Below are 20852 nucleotides of genomic sequence, written 5' to 3'. Positions count from 1 at the left end.
CAGGTGAAACAGAATGATCCCATCTACAGACACCCCACCCAGGTGAAACAGAATGATCCCATCTACAGACACCCCACCCAGGTGAAACAAAATGATCCCATCTACAGACACCCCACCCAGGTGAAACAAAATGATCCCATCTACAGACACCCCACCCAGGTGAAACAGAATGATCCCATCTACAGACACGCCACCCAGGTGAAACAGAATGATCCCATCTACAGACACCCCACACAGGTGAAACAAAATGATCCCATCTACAGACACCCCACCCAGGTGGAAATAGCATGATCCTATCTACAGACACCCCACCCAGGTGAAACAGAATGATCCCATCTACAGACACCCCACCCAGGTGAAACAGAATGATCCCATCTACAGACACCCCACCCAGGTGAAACAGAATGATCCCATCTACAGACACCCCACCCAGGTGAAACAAAATGATCCCATCTACAGACACCCCACCCAGGTGAAACAGAATGATCCCATCTACAGACACCCCACCCAGGTGAAACAAAATGATCCCATCTACAAACACCCCACCCAGGTGAAACAGAATGATCCCATCTACAGACACCCCACCCAGGTGAAACAGAATGATCCCATCTACAGACACCCCACCCAGGTGAAACAAAATTATCCCATCTACAAACACCCCACCCAGGTGAAACAAAATGATCCCATCTACAGACACCCCACCCAGGTGAAACAGAATGATCCCATCTACAGACACCCCACCCAGGTGAAACAAAATGATCCCATCTACAAACACCCCACCCAGGTGAAACAAAATGATCCCATCTACAGACACCCCACCCAGGTGAAACAGAATGATCCCATCTACAGACACCCCACCCAGGTGAAACAAAATGATCCCATCTACAAACACCCCACCCAGGTGAAACAACATGATCCCATCTACAGACACCCCACCCAGGTGAAACAGAATGATCCCATCTACAGACACCCCACCCAGGTGAAACAAAATTATCCCATCTACAAACACCCCACCCAGGTGAAACAAAATGATCCCATCTACAGACACCCCACCCAGGTCAAACAGAATGATCCCATCTACAGACACCCCACCCAGGTGAAACAAAATGATCCCATCTACAAACACCCCACCCAGGTGAAACAAAATGATCCCATCTACAGACACCCCACCCAGGTGAAACAGAATGATCCCATCTACAGACACCCCACCCAGGTGAAACAAAATTATCCCATCTACAGACACCCCACCCAGGTGAAACAGAATGATCCCATCTACAGACACCCCACCCAGGTGAAACAGAATGATCCCATCTACAGACACCCCACCCAGGTGAAATAGAATGATCCCATCTACAGACACCCCACCCAGCTGAAACAGAATGATCCCATCTACAGACACCCCACCCAGGTGAAACAAAATGATCCCATCTACAGACACCCCACCCAGGTGAAACAGAATGATCCCATCTACAGACACCCCACCCAGGTGAAACAGAATGATCCCATCTACAGACACCCCACACAGGTGAAACAAAATGATCCCATCTACAGACACCCCACCCAGGTGGAAATAGCATGATCCTATCTACAGACACCCCACCCAGGTGAAACAGAATGATCCCATTTACAGACACCCCACCCAGGTGAAACAAAATGATCCCATCTACAGACACCCCACCCAGGTGAAACAGAATGATCCCATCTACAGACACCCCACCCAGGTGAAACAGAATGATCCCATCTACAGACACCCCACCCAGGTGAAACAAAATGATCCCATCTACAGACACCCCACCCAGGTGGAAATAGCATGATCCTATCTACAGACACCCCACCCAGGTGAAACAGAATGATCCCATCTACAGACACCCCACCCAGGTGAAACAAAATGATCCCATCTACAGACACCCCACCCAGGTGAAACAGAATGATCCCATCTACAGACACCCCACCCAGGTGAAACAGAATGATCCCATCTACAGACACCCCACCCAGGTGAAACAGAATGATCCCATCTACAGACACCCCACCCAGGTGAAACAAAATGATCCCATCTACAGACACCCCACCCAGGTGAAACAAAATGATCCCATCTACAGACACCCCACCCAGGTGAAACAGAATGATCCCATCTACAGACACCCCACCCAGGTGGAAATAGCATGATCCTATCTACAGACACTCCACCCAGGTGGAAATAGCATGATCCCATCTACAAACACCCCACCCAGGTGAAACAAAATGATCCCATCTACAGACACCCCACCCAGGTGAAACAGAATGATCCCATCTACAGACACCCCACCCAGGTGAAACAGAATGATCCCATCTACAGACACCCCACCCAGGTGAAACAGAATGATCCCATCTACGGACACCCCACCCAGGTGAAACAGAATGATCCCATCTACAGACACCCCACCCAGGTGAAACAAAATGATCCCATCTACAGACACCCCACCCAGGTGAAACAGAATGATCCCATCTACAGACACCCCACCCAGGTGAAACAGAATGATCCCATCTACAGACACCCCAACCAGGTGAAACAAAATGATCCCATCTACAGACACCCCACCCAGGTGGAAATAGCATGATCCTATCTACAGACACCCCACCCAGGTGAAACAGAATGATCCCATCTACAGACACCCCACCCAGGTGAAACAGAATGATCCCATCTACAGACACCCCACCCAGGTGAAACAGAATGATCCCATCTACAGACACCCCACCCAGGTGAAACAAAATGATCCCATCTACAGACACCCCACCCAGGTGGAAATAGCATGATCCTATCTACAGACACCCCACCCAGGTGAAACAGAATGATCCCATCTACAGACACCCCACCCAGGTGAAACAAAATGATCCCATCTACAGACACCCCACCCAGGTGAAACAGAATGATCCCATCTACAGACACCCCACCCAGGTGAAACGAAATGATCCCATCTACAGACACCCCACCCAGGTGAAACAGAATGATCCCATCTACAGACACCCCACCCAGGTGAAACAAAATGATCCCATCTACAAACACCCCACCCAGGTGAAACAAAATGATCCCATCTACAGACACCCCACCCAGGTGAAACAGAATGATCCCATCTACAGACACCCCACCCAGGTGAAATAAAATTATCCCATCTACAAACACCCCACCCAGGTGAAACAAAATGATCCCATCTACAGACACCCCACCCAGGTGAAACAGAATGATCCCATCTACAGACACCCCACCCAGGTGAAACAAAATGATCCCATCTACAAACACCCCACCCAGGTGAAACAAAATGATCCCATCTACAGACACCCCACCCAGGTGAAACAGAATGATCCCATCTACAGACACCCCACCCAGGTGAAACAAAATTATCCCATCTACAGACACCCCACCCAGGTGAAACAGAATGATCCCATCTACAGACACCCCACCCAGGTGAAACAGAATGATCCCATCTACAGACACCCCACCCAGGTGAAACAGAATGATCCCATCTACAGACACCCCACCCAGCTGAAACAGAATGATCCCATCTACAGACACCCCACCCAGGTGAAACAAAATGATCCCATCTACAGACACCCCACCCAGGTGAAACAGAATGATCCCATCTACAGACACCCCACCCAGGTGAAACAGAATGATCCCATCTACAGACACCCCACACAGGTGAAACAAAATGATCCCATCTACAGACACCCCACCCAGGTGGAAATAGCATGATCCTATCTACAGACACCCCACCCAGGTGAAACAGAATGATCCCATCTACAGACACCCCACCCAGGTGAAACAGAATGATCCCATCTACAGACACCCCACCCAGGTGAAACAAAATGATCCCATCTACAAACACCCCACCCAGGTGAAACAAAATGATCCCATCTACAGACACCCCACCCAGGTGAAACAGAATGATCCCATCTACAGACACCCCACCCAGGTGAAACAGAATGATCCCATCTACAGACACCCCACACAGGTGAAACAAAATGATCCCATCTACAGACACCCCACCCAGGTGGAAATAGCATGATCCTATCTACAGACACCCCACCCAGGTGAAACAGAATGATCCCATCTACAGACACCCCACCCAGGTGAAACAGAATGATCCCATCTACAGACACCCCACCCAGGTGAAACAAAATGATCCCATCTACAGACACCCCACCCAGGTGAAACAAAATGATCCCATCTACAGACACCCCACCCAGGTGAAACAGAATGATCCCATCTACAGACACCCCACCCAGGTGAAACAGAATGATCCCATCTACAGACACCCCACACAGGTGAAACAAAATGATCCCATCTACAGACACCCCACCCAGGTGGAAATAGCATGATCCTATCTACAGACACCCCACCCAGGTGAAACAGAATGATCCCATCTACAGACACCCCACCCAGGTGAAACAGAATGATCCCATCTACAGACACCCCACCCAGGTGAAACAGAATGATCCCATCTACAGACACCCCACCCAGGTGAAACAGAATGATCCCATCTACAGACACCCCACCCAGGTGAAACAGAATGATCCCATCTACAGACACCCCACCCAGGTGAAACAAAATGATCCCATCTACAGACACCCCACCCAGGTGAAACAGAATGATCCCATCTACAGACACCCCACCCAGGTGAAACAAAATGATCCCATCTACAGACACCCCACCCAGGTGAAACAGAATGATCCCATCTACAGACACCCCACCCAGGTGAAACAAAATGATCCCATCTACAAACACCCCACCCAGGTGAAACAAAATGATCCCATCTACAGACACCCCACCCAGGTGAAACAGAATGATCCCATCTACAGACACCCCACCCAGGTGAAACAAAATTATCCCATCTACAAACACCCCACCCAGGTGAAACAGAATGATCCCATCTACAGACACCCCACCCAGGTGAAACAGAATGATCCCATCTACAGACACCCCAACCAGGTGAAACAAAATGATCCCATCTACAAACACCCCACCCAGGTGAAACAAAATGATCCCATCTACAGACACCCCACCCAGGTGAAACAAAATGATCCCATCTACAAACACCCCACCCAGGTGAAACAAAATGATCCCATCTACAGACACCCCACCCAGGTGAAACAAAATGATCCCATCTACAAACACCCCACCCAGGTGAAACAAAATGATCCCATCTACAGACACCCCACCCAGGTGAAACAGAATGATCCCATCTACAGACACCCCACCCAGGTGAAACAAAATGATCCCATCTACAAACACCCCACCCAGGTGAAACAAAATGATCCCATCTACAGACACCCCACCCAGGTGAAACAGAATGATCCCATCTACAGACACCCCACCCAGGTGAAACAAAATTATCCCATCTACAAACACCCCACCCAGGTGAAACAAAATGATCCCATCTACAGACACCCCACCCAGGTGAAACAGAATGAACCCATCTACAGACACCCCACCCAGGTGAAACAAAATGATCCCATCTACAAACACCCCACCCAGGTGAAACAAAATGATCCCATCTACAGACACCCCACCCAGGTGAAACAGAATGATCCCATCTACAGACACCCCACCCAGGTGAAACAAAATTATCCCATCTACAGACACCCCACCCAGGTGAAACAGAATGATCCCATCTACAGACACCCCACCCAGGTGAAACAGAATGATCCCATCTACAGACACCCCACCCAGGTGAAACAGAATGATCCCATCTACAGACACCCCACCCAGCTGAAACAGAATGATCCCATCTACAGACACCCCACCCAGGTGAAACAAAATGATCCCATCTACAGACACCCCACCCAGGTGAAACAGAATGATCCCATCTACAGACACCCCACCCAGGTGAAACAGAATGATCCCATCTACAGACACCCCACACAGGTGAAACAAAATGATCCCATCTACAGACACCCCACCCAGGTGGAAATAGCATGATCCTATCTACAGACACCCCACCCAGGTGAAACAGAATGATCCCATCTACAGACACCCCACCCAGGTGAAACAGAATGATCCCATCTACAGACACCCCACCCAGGTGAAACAAAATGATCCCATCTACAAACACCCCACCCAGGTGAAACAAAATGATCCCATCTACAGACACCCCACCCAGGTGAAACAGAATGATCCCATCTACAGACACCCCACCCAGGTGAAACAGAATGATCCCATCTACAGACACCCCACACAGGTGAAACAAAATGATCCCATCTACAGACACCCCACCCAGGTGGAAATAGCATGATCCTATCTACAGACACCCCACCCAGGTGAAACAGAATGATCCCATCTACAGACACCCCACCCAGGTGAAACAGAATGATCCCATCTACAGACACCCCACCCAGGTGAAACAAAATGATCCCATCTACAGACACCCCACCCAGGTGAAACAAAATGATCCCATCTACAGACACCCCACCCAGGTGAAACAGAATGATCCCATCTACAGACACCCCACCCAGGTGAAACAGAATGATCCCATCTACAGACACCCCACACAGGTGAAACAAAATGATCCCATCTACAGACACCCCACCCAGGTGGAAATAGCATGATCCTATCTACAGACACCCCACCCAGGTGAAACAGAATGATCCCATCTACAGACACCCCACCCAGGTGAAACAGAATGATCCCATCTACAGACACCCCACCCAGGTGAAACAGAATGATCCCATCTACAGACACCCCACCCAGGTGAAACAGAATGATCCCATCTACAGACACCCCACCCAGGTGAAACAGAATGATCCCATCTAATGACACCCCACCCAGGTGAAACAAAATGATCCCATCTACAGACACCCCACCCAGGTGAAACAGAATGATCCCATCTACAGACACCCCACCCAGGTGAAACAAAATGATCCCATCTACAGACACCCCACCCAGGTGAAACAGAATGATCCCATCTACAGACACCCCACCCAGGTGAAACAAAATGATCCCATCTACAAACACCCCACCCAGGTGAAACAAAATGATCCCATCTACAGACACCCCACCCAGGTGAAACAGAATGATCCCATCTACAGACACCCCACCCAGGTGAAACAAAATTATCCCATCTACAAACACCCCACCCAGGTGAAACAGAATGATCCCATCTACAGACACCCCACCCAGGTGAAACAGAATGATCCCATCTACAGACACCCCAACCAGGTGAAACAAAATGATCCCATCTACAAACACCCCACCCAGGTGAAACAAAATGATCCCATCTACAGACACCCCACCCAGGTGAAACAGAATGATCCCATCTACAGACACCCCACCCAGGTGAAACAAAATGATCCCATCTACAAACACCCCACCCAGGTGAAACAAAATGATCCCATCTACAGACACCCCACCCAGGTGAAACAGAATGATCCCATCTACAGACACCCCACCCAGGTGAAACAAAATGATCCCATCTACAAACACCCCACCCAGGTGAAACAACATGATCCCATCTACAGACACCCCACCCAGGTGAAACAGAATGATCCCATCTACAGACACCCCACCCAGGTGAAACAAAATTATCCCATCTACAAACACCCCACCCAGGTGAAACAAAATGATCCCATCTACAGACACCCCACCCAGGTCAAACAGAATGATCCCATCTACAGACACCCCACCCAGGTGAAACAAAATGATCCCATCTACAAACACCCCACCCAGGTGAAACAAAATGATCCCATCTACAGACACCCCACCCAGGTGAAACAGAATGATCCCATCTACAGACACCCCACCCAGGTGAAACAGAATGATCCCATCTACAGACACCCCACCCAGGTGAAACAGAATGATCCCATCTACAGACACCCCACACAGGTGAAACAAAATGATCCCATCTACAGACACCCCACCCAGGTGGAAATAGCATGATCCTATCTACAGACACCCCACCCAGGTGAAACAGAATGATCCCATCTACAGACACCCCACCCAGGTGAAACAGAATGATCCCATCTACAGACACCCCACCCAGGTGAAACAAAATGATCCCATCTACAAACACCCCACCCAGGTGAAACAAAATGATCCCATCTACAGACACCCCACCCAGGTGAAACAGAATGATCCCATCTACAGACACCCCACCCAGGTGAAACAGAATGATCCCATCTACAGACACCCCACACAGGTGAAACAAAATGATCCCATCTACAGACACCCCACCCAGGTGGAAATAGCATGATCCTATCTACAGACACCCCACCCAGGTGAAACAGAATGATCCCATCTACAGACACCCCACCCAGGTGAAACAGAATGATCCCATCTACAGACACCCCACCCAGGTGAAACAAAATGATCCCATCTACAGACACCCCACCCAGGTGAAACAAAATGATCCCATCTACAGACACCCCACCCAGGTGAAACAGAATGATCCCATCTACAGACACCCCACCCAGGTGAAACAGAATGATCCCATCTACAGACACCCCACACAGGTGAAACAAAATGATCCCATCTACAGACACCCCACCCAGGTGGAAATAGTGTGGTAAATAAATAAATAATACCCTATTTTTGAATGCTTAAATGAATAACAGATAGCTCAATAAATAAGAGTCAAGATTCGAGGTAGTAGGAGTTTTTGCAGGTTTATTACAGCATAAGGACAGGATCAGGACAACCTGCATAGGAAGAGCAGAATGACAGGGCCCAGCAGGACAACTGGGACCCAGTAGGGGAAAAGGATGCCCAGCAGCTGCTGGGGCTAGGTCTGGGATGAGCTTGGAATGAGCGCGCTAGCATTCAATAACAAGATACAGGCATATATACATAGCGCAAACACATAGCAGTACATTGCAGTAGGCGTAACAGTGGGTGGAGTAGAAGGCGTGACGTGTAGCAGTCGCGAAAGATAACAGTAAAAGTGGGTGTAACTGGGAGTTTACATAGACATGTGATGCAAACGTAACAGAATATGTCATGAATGGGCGGAAACATAGGAGGGGGCTACCTAAGGAGCCGGGACCTCTAACCTAATGGTGCGCGAAAACGGGCAATGACGTGTTACTAGGAGAAGCTGGGGGCTACGAACTCTGTGCTAGGAGTAGAGACTAGAGTCTGGAGGGTCGGAGCGACATGTACCTAAACCCTATCTAGTATCTGATGTTTAGGGAACATGTTGATATAAACTAAGAGTCAGGAGGGGAAAAGCTAACTTGATTCTAAGACTGGACCATGCATTATTCTACACGTAGTGCGTGATGAAGAATATTAAATGACCATTAATACAGTATTTCTCTAACGTGGAGCCGAATAGGCTAGACAATGACGGAAACTATTGATGCAGTTCAGTAGCTTAGGAATGCAGAAGAGGAGGACTGAACTGATAACTGGAACTATAACATACTTTTGGCAGACTCAGAGGCAGAGCCAAGCTGCACCGGGCACTGCGAGGCAGGAAGTAAGTGAAAGGTCGAGGATACAGGTGGGGGCTGTATCGCTCCTCAGCGAGGCTTTCAGAAGACAGGAGCTGAATCTGTGGTCCGGGCCCTGTTGAGGCCTAGAAACGGGGACTTTATAATAGAATAACGTGCACACTGAGAAACGTGGCAACATAACTTTACATAGGCCTGATATTCGTATTATTCACGAGGACTGGAAAATGACATATCAGAGATGGACACAACTATAATTGCGTCAGTAATCAGACATGGGGAATAACATATGCATATTGGTCATGCACACATAACATATGATGGATGAGGCGTAGGGACACAGGACATGGCGAAATTTACTTTTCCACATTCCCTCCTTGTCACTACGTTTTCATCAGGAAACATCAATATTCATGATACCGTCTATCATTTCATACAGTACCATTTGCTCGTCTCGAATTGTCTTAGAACGGGATTTAGAACGGGGCTTGGGACTAGGAATACAAGAGGTAGCACACATGCTGCAAATCGCAGGGCCACATTGTATACAGAGGCAGCAGCTAAATATAATCGCTACTGCAATACCTAGAAAGGACAGGACTTTCCATCCCCATGCGGAAATTACATTCCAGAACCAACCGGACCATGTCCAGGTGCCTGGATCTTGATGTAACAGGTGGGCAATTTTATGGAGTCTGGTTATAGCTGAATAAACAGACGGCGCGTTATTTGGAATGAAAATGCAACAACTGGATCCGAGAATTCTACAGGCCCCGCCCCTATCGGCCAGTATGACGTCAAGGACGAGACGATTCTGTAAAACGACAAATCTCATAGCAGATTGTTCTTCGGTGAGGTTACCTAGAGCAGAGGCAGTCTCATTTACTACAGCTTCAAGGGTTCTTGTTAGCCTACGGATCAGTTTACTATTCTGGACAGGTCCTATGAAAAAGAAGAAACCCTTATTGAAATCTGTATACTGTTCTAGAGTAGTTTCAGTTTGATCGACAATTGGGGACTCTCTTCGATGTCTAGTGTGTACTAAGAAAGAATTCCTATGATAATCAGGTGGGGCTAGAAAAACAGGTGGCAGTAGGAAGGCAATGTAACAGGTTCCCTCCCAATCGAGGGGCAGACGGACATATGCAGTTTGACCACAAACAAAATAAGAATGACGTGAAGCTTTAAAAATAGATTTCCCACTGTCACTATACTGGATAACAGTAGTACATTCACTATGTCCTATATGTACAGAACCATAACTACGGACACATAATTCGCCTTTAACTGGTAGTACTGAAATAGCAGGTAAGTCTGGAGTAGTATCAGACTGAACATTCAGGACCATGAAATTCGACGAATAATTTCCTAAATTATATACCTCATTTTCTAAATCTAAACCTGTTCTGTGGGGGAAACCTTGCTTGTCTGGAAAACATGTACTGTTAAGAAAAAACATATCTGTTGAGGATGACGTTAACGTGGACCATGCTCCACACGAACCATTGTGTGAGAATGGATAAGGAAAGAGTGGCAGAACTCCCTTCGATGTCTGGAAAGGGGGGAGTCGACCACACACCCAACAATTAGTGGCATTGCTGGTCTGGTGTGAATAATGTAACATACGGATGAATGTGTTATTACGCATGGCAAGGCGGTATGAATATTCGTGAGGAGGCAGATCACTAAACGTGTGCTCTACTGTAGCATTAGCAGACATATTTACATGAGGAACAGGTAAATACAGGAAAAATGCGTAGCTGGTGCAGGAAATCATTATGCTGAGAAATAATATGAAACTCAGAAAAACGATACATTGTAGTGAACTGCGACTAACTCTCTCACTATGGGGGTCTATTTTATACATGTCAGAAACAGTCTAACCGTTTCACCTAGGGGAGGACTTATACAATCAAACTGGCTGACTTATTAGACCTGAGCTTTAACTTATACTCCTGTTGCGGAGTTTTCTCTAACAAGGGAGGGGTTGTAACAAAGTCTGGTGCGGGACAGTCCTTTAAAACAATGTTCTGGCAATCCTTCGAATCCTGGGAAATGTTCTTGGCAATGTCTTTGACGACTGGCTTTGATCCTTTAAAAAGTTTTACATGGGAGAGGTGCACCCACCCCTTCCTGCCTTCTAGCTTGACGGCAGTTCGGGTGGTCAAAAGGACTTGACGTGGCTCTTTCCAACGTGGTTCCAGCGGACTTGATCGGTCAAAGTTGCGGACAAGAACCATCGATCCTGGAACGATCTCGTGCGGTGCCACCTCGGTATTGTCTGGAAATGCGGCGGCAACCTGTGAACGACATGAGTTGAGGGCAGACATCAAGGAAGCTAGGTAATCTGTCAGCATATTACATGAAACATCGGTAATACTTCGGGGTCTAGGAGTACCCCACATGTTAGGGGGACGGCCGAAAACGACCTCATACGGGGACAGACCTGATCTGGAATGTGCGACCATGCGCATGTAGAACAGAGCGACTGGCAAAGCTACTAACCAGTCTACACCTTTGTCTTTACAGACTTTTGCTATACGGATTTTCAGAGTCTGATTATGTCTCTCGACTAGACCAGCTGCTTCTGGATGGCGTACACAATGAAACTTCCACTGGTACCCTAACAACAGGGAAACGTGCTTCATGAGTTCTGATGAGAATGGCTGACCGTTATCAGAATATACGACTCTAGGGAGTCCGTATCTAGGGAAAAATTCACGAACCAACTGCTTGGCAGTGGTCGCAGCTGTGTAATCTGGGACTGGATATGCCTCTGTCCATCTGGACAAAGCGCATACTACTACAAGGACATACTTGAAACCTCGACATCGCTCCATTTGAATATAATCCATCTGGAGGACCTCAAAAGGGTGGTCAGGGGGCTGGAAACCACCTTGTTCCACCGGGACACTTTTACCTGGATTAAACTGACAACATATCATACAGGTACGGACTTTCTGCTTGGCTGCAGCTCGTAAATGCTTGTTGAACCAAATGTTCTGGATACTGTCTAACATAGCTTTTTCTCCTAAATGTGCTGGACTATGTGCGGTATTGATAATGACTTGAACCATAGAATCGGGGAGAAACCATGTGGCTCTACCCTTCGTTAACCATCCTTGATCTGTCTGGACCCCTCCTTGTACAGACCATTTCTTGATTTCATCGGGAGTAGCATGTGACTGGATATCTATGACATCTTGTGTAGGGTCCTTAACTGTCATGCATGTAATCAGATCTGGAGTATGTGTCTGATTAACTGGAATGTCTGGTGTCTGTGCTGTAAGCTTGGCTGTGCGGTCTGCTAAATCATTACCTTGGGAAATAATGTCTGTAACTTTCGTGTGTGCTTTGCACTTCATGATAGCAATAGATGTCGGTAAATGTATGGCATCTAACAGAGCTTGAATAAGGAGACCATGCTGAATCTTGGTTCCATGAGACGTCATAAAACCTCTTTCTTGCCAGAGCACTCCGAAGTCGTGTACAACTCCGAATGCGTAACGTGAATCTGTGTAAACATTAACTTTCAGGTTCTTAGCGTGTATACAGGCTTGTGTTAGAGCGACTAGCTCTGCTGCTTGAGCGGACAGAGTATCAATACGTTGTGTTTCAATAACTTCAGTGTCAGTAGTCACTGCATACGCGGCGACTAGTTCTCCTGTACTAGTTCTCATACATGAACCATCCACATAAAGTGTCAGGTCAGGATCTAGTAACGGAATGTCTGTCAGATCTTGTCTTGGCTTTGTCGTAATGTTAACTACTTCCACACAATCATGTGTGTCTGGATTTGAACTAACTGATGGTAACAGTGTAGCAGGATTCAGGACGTTGCAGCGTCTAATTTCTATGTGTGGCTGGAACAATGTCAATTCATAACCTGTCAAACGTGCAATCGTCAAGTGCTGAGTCTGTGTTCGGTTTAAAAGAACTTCTACTGAATGTGGTACTTGTACTGTCAGGGAATGTCCTAAAACTATGGAATCACTTTGTCTGATAGCTAGTGCTGTGGCTGCAACTGACTTCAGGCACGCAGGTAACGCCTGGGCGACTGGATCTAATGTGCTCGAAAAATAAGCACAGGGCTTGTATTGACCTGCTTGATCTTGTGTGAGAACAGATAATGCTGTACCTTCGCGTTCTGTAACGAAAAGTGTAAAAGGCTTACTGTAGTTCGGTGTAGCTAGAACTGGAGCTTGACATAGGGCTTTCTTTAACTCGTTGAAACTAAGTGTATGATCAGGTGTCCAAGGGAGGACAGTCGATACGGCTGCCTCCTGTGTCGTTAACTGTATCAGTGGCTTGGCTAGAAATGCATACTGGGGAATCCATTGTCTACAATAAGAAGTAAGGCCGATAAAAGCACGTACCTCCTTCTGGGTTCTGGGCTGGGGAAGACTCGCTATTAACTGGATACGGTCGGGTGTCAACTGCCTACCCCTCTTGGACAGCAAGTGTCCTAAGTATACCACTTGCTGGACACAGAATTGAAGCTTCGAAGGTGACACCTTGTGCCCCATCTCGGCTAGAAAATACAGAACTGTAAGTGATGCTCGCTCGCAAGCACGTTCAGAACGGGCTGTGATCAGTAGATCATCGACATACTGGAGCAGGGCAGTGTCAGTTGGCATGTGAATGTTGTCTAGTTGTCTCTTAAGTGCTTGACTGTAAATACTAGGGCTTTCTGTGAAACCTTGAGGAGCGCGTGTAAACATATAGCTCCTTCCATTTAAACAAAATCCGAAAAGAAACTGGCTGTCTGGATGAATTGGAACACTGAAAAATGCATTCTTGAGATCAATAACAGTGAAAAACATGGCTTCGGAATCAATGGCAGTTAACAGGGAAGAAATGTCTGGAACAACTGGGTACTGAGGAACAATACATTTATTAAGCTCTCGTAAATCAATCACTAATCGATATACTGGGGGTGCATTCGGATCAGTACGTTTCATAACAGGAATGATCGGAGAATTACATACATTGGAGTCAGTTTCTACAACTACTCCTTGAGCCATGAGCTCGTCAATAATTTTGGATAAGGCTGCTACAGCCTCAGGTGGCAATCTGTACTGTCTAATTCGGGGTAACACTACACCTGGTTTGAGAGTCACACGATAGGGTGTGATTTGCATGTAACCTACATCAGTTGGACCTTGCGCCCATAAATGTTGCGGAACATTAGACAATCTTGAATCAAAATCTCGTAATACATAGTGACCCTTAAAGTCACGTAGGAACAGACGTATTCCCTCTGGGGAACAACAAATAACTGCACCTAATTCTTTCAGTGTCCTAATACCTAACAGATTCTCTGGACATGACTTAGTGAGTAACAGATCAGTAGTACGGGACAATGGACCTACTTCTAGAGTAACTGGCTGAGATATTTCATTAACTATGGGTTTTCCTGAAAATCCAAGGGAAACATTTCTTGAGCCTGAGAGCGGAGCCCCTGGAACTTCGGCATGACTAATTGTGGTCCTACTTGCCCCTGTATCGATCAGAAATTTTCTGTCTTTCCCTAATACTTGACTATGAACATAGGGACCTTCTTGGTCTACAGGTATCTCGATGAGAGGCAAGCCTACCTCCCTCTCTAGGCTGTTTCATGAATATGACTGGTATTCTGGATACTCAGACTGTGCATACTGGTACATCTGCGATGTAACGTGCTGTGTTGCAGCAATAGGCTGCGGTACTGTAACTGTCGGTTGTGCATTCTGTGACTGAGGAATCTGTGAAACTTGTTCTTGTCTAGGCGGACGTGGTCTTTCTTTAGTCTTACCAGTAGCTATGTTATGTTTCAGAACTGCACACTCGTTTATAAAATGACCTGGCTGTTTACAATAATTGCAGTTCCCTTTAACGGGAGCTGCAGGATGACTGGCTTGATTCGGACCCCTCTTCTGACTGTCTTGAGGAACAGATTGTGCAACTAGCACTTTCATTTTCGTGTCTTTCATACGTTTTCTCTCGTGTTCTTGCTCTTCTCTGATTCTATTCTGGTGATACTGGAGCATCTGGAGCATCTGGGACGGGGTATTAGCTTGCCAGGTGCTTTCGACTTTCAAAACTCGATTTTTAATTTGTGGACTTGAATTCTCGACTAATTTGGTAACGAAAAGGTGAGGGTATGACTCACTACTGGTCTTGAGACCACTGTTAATACTGAAACATTTCTCAAATCTAGAATAAAAATCACTAATATCTTCATCTTGTTTCTGTTTACAGGCTGAGATTGCATCCCAGTCTTCTTTTCTCGTTGTCAATAATCTGGGTAAAACTTGAATCAATAATTCTGGTAATTCTTTACATTTATCTCCAAGACCGGTACCTGGTACTCGTGCCTTGTCTTCAGCTTCTAGAGCTGTCCAATCGATCTTTTTCTCTCCCACCTCCCATTCTTTTTCTTTTAACTTTTCATATACCCCTGCGGGTAACAGGACCTTTAACATTTTAATGATATCTGGGTAAGTGTATTCTCCCATACGGAGCATGTCTTTTAATTCTCTATGGAACCCTGCTGGATCTTTGTCATGACAGGGAATTAATTTCTTCATTTCAAGAAGTTCCATCTTTGATATTGGAGTGTATACAAACACTCGTTGCATTACGCCACCCGCCCCTTGGACTGGGTGGACTTCTCGTAACGGATTCTGTCTGTCTATGTAGAATGATTTATTTTCTGGGGGTGAGACATGAACGAAATGCGGGTTCAGAAACGTTCTATATTTGTGGCGCTGTTCTAGAATGACACTAATTAAATCGGTACCTAGACCTCTCCATCTATACTGGAGTAACTCGTTCAGGACATCGTGTAACGGACCTGGGTCAGAATGTTGACCCTCATACAGAGTAATGAGGTGCTGAATCATATACATACCCACCAGTCGTTGCTCGGCTGGGGGCAATTTCAGAAACATTTGTGCCACTATTTCGTCTGGAAAAGTGGTAGAATCAGTAATCCATCGGACTGCTGATCGGGCTAGTTCTTGTTCATGCATAGTACTTAATTCACTGTAACCGACTCGTGATTTCAGAATGTGTTCGGTAACTTGAAATACTTGTTCTAGGGAACCTTGTTCTGGTGCTGGATGATGAAAAATAGACTTGTGTTCTAGGCGTAAATGGCGATCTGGAAATCTAGATTTTCCTACATACGCTATTCTGCCGGGATTCTCGTCCTCTTCTTCAGGATCAGAGATACTTTCTTTCTCGCTTACTTGTGCTGCTTTACGCTGTTCGTGTAACCTTATTATTTCTTTACGAATTTTCTTGTACATACTCTCCATGGCACCGACGGTCTTGTGCTTACCCTCGGCTATATTATCACTCCACCTTGTCAGGATTCTCATTTCGGCGGGATCTTTAGACGGATAATCTTGTTCTCTTATTAGACAATTGATCAGGAACTTTAATATCATGAGCTGGATCTCGGCTTTCCTTTGAGACATAATCTCGCCAATACTTTCTGGATCATCCCCTGTACGGATGAAACGATATATTCTGTCTAGATCTTCTTTCATATTCGGTAAGGTGACTAGATACTCGGTCACTCTCCTTACACGTACGGAATATAAAACCATATTATACTCGCCTGGGACTGGATCATAGACACATTCGCCAAGGGCTTGTCTGATTTCTGTGACAGACTTATTACTTTTAGGAGTACGCTGTGATGCTTGAGCATGTAATTCGAGTGCTGATAAACGCTTGTGTGGCGGCGGGGTTTGAGGAAGACCTCCTCCCGCGGCCCCTAAACTGGAATCGTCGACTGACATTCTTCGTCCTGGCAGAGTCGGTAATTGTAACGTGGGCTGGACTTGTATGGCGGACTGGGCCGGGGGAGCTGTTAAGGGCACCCCGGTGTCTGGAGGAGCAGGAAGTGCCTGATTTACAGGGACTGGCGGAGCGCGAACAGGATTTGCATATTCGGGGACTGTGTCGTCCAAATAGGACGAAATAAAAATATCAGCTGCGGTCTGTTTGTGACGTAGCTTGGTCGGAACTAATGGCGGCGGGAAATTACTGGATGCCTCTGGGGTCGCTTTTGGCAAACCTTCGGCAAGGAGAGGATACATACCCTTAATTAGGGCATGCCTCTGTCTGTCTGACTGTTCGGTTTTGACTTGTTCACCTATCTCGATTAATTCTCTTTCTTGGGCTCGTTCCTGGGATTCTCTACTTAACTCTGACTTTCTGACTTCCTTTTCCGTTCTTCTATGAGCTTCCTTGCGCCATAACTCGATGGCATCTTTCTGTGACTGTCTGGCTTTCTTTTTCCATAATGCTTCTTCTACTCGCATGATACATTCGGCATCCCATGTACCCGATACGGGCCATCTATACTTTTCTTCTAACTGTTTGGTATACTCTACCCATAAATCTAGATACATTATGGCGCTTATGCCATGTTTCTGATACATAAAATGACCTGGACTGTCCCTAGGCGGAACAGGAACTGCTTCCTCTAACAGACCCTTTCTAGTTTTCAACTGACGTAATCTTGAAAAGAGCGGCATTGTAAACTTAAATCGGAACACAATACAATACACGAAGAACAATAACAAGTGGAAAAACAATTCAGGCATACCACGACATTGGAATTACATTAAACAATATCATAACATAACAGTTCGAACAGAATATTACCTGAAAATACTGAAAACAGAAACAGAACAGATTTTCTCGAGAACGGAACAGACTAGAGTTACCGGATGCACTGCTGTAACAGTACGGAACATACCGGTCCCACAAAGGGACGCATCAAGACCCGTATCCACCTAGGTGAACACTTCGTTTGTGAGTCTGGGCACCACCAACCCACGGACCAGGAGTCAATTTAGATTGGTCCTGTCTAGATACTACCCCAGCAATGGTACTCACCGGGCAGCACGGAACGGAAAGCCTCGGACGGGACTGGACTGCTACGACGACGAACTTCGGACTTCGGACTTCAGTTACGGGTGGGCCTCCGGATACCTCGGACCTTGGACTCTCAGCTTGGGCTCTGGTCGGGACTCGCCGCGTTCCTCCACCGTCTCGTTCGGATGCTGGACCGCCTCCTCCGTCTCCTCCGTGGGCCTGAGGGATACTTGAAGCAGAAATATCTGCACGTGGCCGGTATGGTTCCGTCACGGCTGCAGAGGGTCAGGGGGTCGGCGTGGCTTCACCGACGCGTGGGGAAAGGGCAAGTCCCTATTCGGGCGCCATTATGTGGTAAATAAATAAATAATACCCTATTTTTGAATGCTTAAATGAATAACAGATAGCTCAATAAATAAGAGTCAAGATTCGAGGTAGTAGGAGTTTTTGCAGGTTTATTACAGCATAAGGACAGGATCAGGACAACCTGCATAGGAAGAGCAGAATGACAGGGCCCAGCAGGACAACTGGGACCCAGTAGGGGAAAAGGATGCCCAGCAGCTGCTGGGGCTAGGTCTGGGATGAGCTTGGAATGAGCGCGCTAGCATTCAATAACAAGATACAGGCATATATACATAGCGCAAACACATAGCAGTACATTGCAGTAGGCGTAACAGTGGGTGGAGTAGAAGGCGTGACGTGTAGCAGTCGCGAAAGATAACAGTAAAAGTGGGTGTAACTGGGAGTTTACATAGACATGTGATGCAAACGTAACAGAATATGTCATGAATGGGCGGAAACATAGGAGGGGGCTACCTAAGGAGCCGGGACCTCTAACCTAATGGTGCGCGAAAACGGGCAATGACGTGTTACTAGGAGAAGCTGGGGGCTACGAACTCTGTGCTAGGAGTAGAGACTAGAGTCTGGAGGGTCGGAGCGACATGTACCTAAACCCTATCTAGTATCTGATGTTTAGGGAACATGTTGATATAAACTAAGAGTCAGGAGGGGAAAAGCTAACTTGATTCTAAGACTGGACCATGCATTATTCTACACGTAGTGCGTGATGAAGAATATTAAATGACCATTAATACAGTATTTCTCTAACGTGGAGCCGAATAGGCTAGACAATGACGGAAACTATTGATGCAGTTCAGTAGCTTAGGAATGCAGAAGAGGAGGACTGAACTGATAACTGGAACTATAACATACTTTTGGCAGACTCAGAGGCAGAGCCAAGCTGCACCGGGCACTGCGAGGCAGGAAGTAAGTGAAAGGTCGAGGATACAGGTGGGGGCTGTATCGCTCCTCAGCGAGGCTTTCAGAAGACAGGAGCTGAATCTGTGGTCCGGGCCCTGTTGAGGCCTAGAAACGGGGACTTTATAATAGAATAACGTGCACACTGAGAAACGTGGCAACATAACTTTACATAGGCCTGATATTCGTATTATTCACGAGGACTGGAAAATGACATATCAGAGATGGACACAACTATAATTGCGTCAGTAATCAGACATGGGGAATAACATATGCATATTGGTCATGCACACATAACATATGATGGATGAGGCGTAGGGACACAGGACATGGCGAAATTTACTTTTCCACAATAGCATGATCCTATCTACAGACACCCCACCCAGGTGAAACAGAATGATCCCATCTACAGACACCCCACCCAGGTGAAACAGAATGATCCCATCTACAGACACCCCACCCAGGTGAAACAGAATGATCCCATCTACAGACACCCCACCCAGGTGAAACAGAATGATCCCATCTACAGACACCCCACCCAGGTGAAACAGAATGATCCCATCTACAGACACCCCACCCAGGTGAAACAAAATGATCCCATCTACAGACACCCCACCCAGGTGAAACAGAATGATCCCATCTACAGACACCCCACCCAGGTGAAACAAAATGATCCCATCTACAGACACCCCACCCAGGTGAAACAGAATGATCCCATCTACAGACACCCCACCCAGGTGAAACAAAATGATCCCATCTACAAACACCCCACCCAGGTGAAACAAAATGATCCCATCTACAGACACCCCACCCAGGTGAAACAGAATGATCCCATCTACAGACACCCCACCCAGGTGAAACAAAATTATCCCATCTACAAACACCCCACCCAGGTGAAACAGAATGATCCCATCTACAGACACCCCACCCAGGTGAAACAGAATGATCCCATCTACAGACACCCCAACCAGGTGAAACAAAATGATCCCATCTACAAACACCCCACCCAGGTGAAACAAAATGATCCCATCTACAGACACCCCACCCAGGTGAAACAGAATGATCCCATCTACAGACACCCCACCCAGGTGAAACAAAATGATCCCATCTACAAACACCCCACCCAGGTGAAACAAAATGATCCCATCTACAGACACCCCACCCAGGTGAAACAGAATGATCCCATCTACAGACACCCCACCCAGGTGAAACAAAATGATCCCATCTACAAACACCCCACCCAGGTGAAACAACATGATCCCATCTACAGACACCCCACCCAGGTGAAACAGAATGATCCC

Source organism: Lissotriton helveticus, chromosome 1_1 (genome assembly GCF_964261635.1).
Source record: "Lissotriton helveticus chromosome 1_1, aLisHel1.1, whole genome shotgun sequence".
Lineage (NCBI taxonomy): Eukaryota > Metazoa > Chordata > Amphibia > Caudata > Salamandridae > Lissotriton > Lissotriton helveticus.
This window is presented reverse-complemented; position numbering follows the sequence as displayed.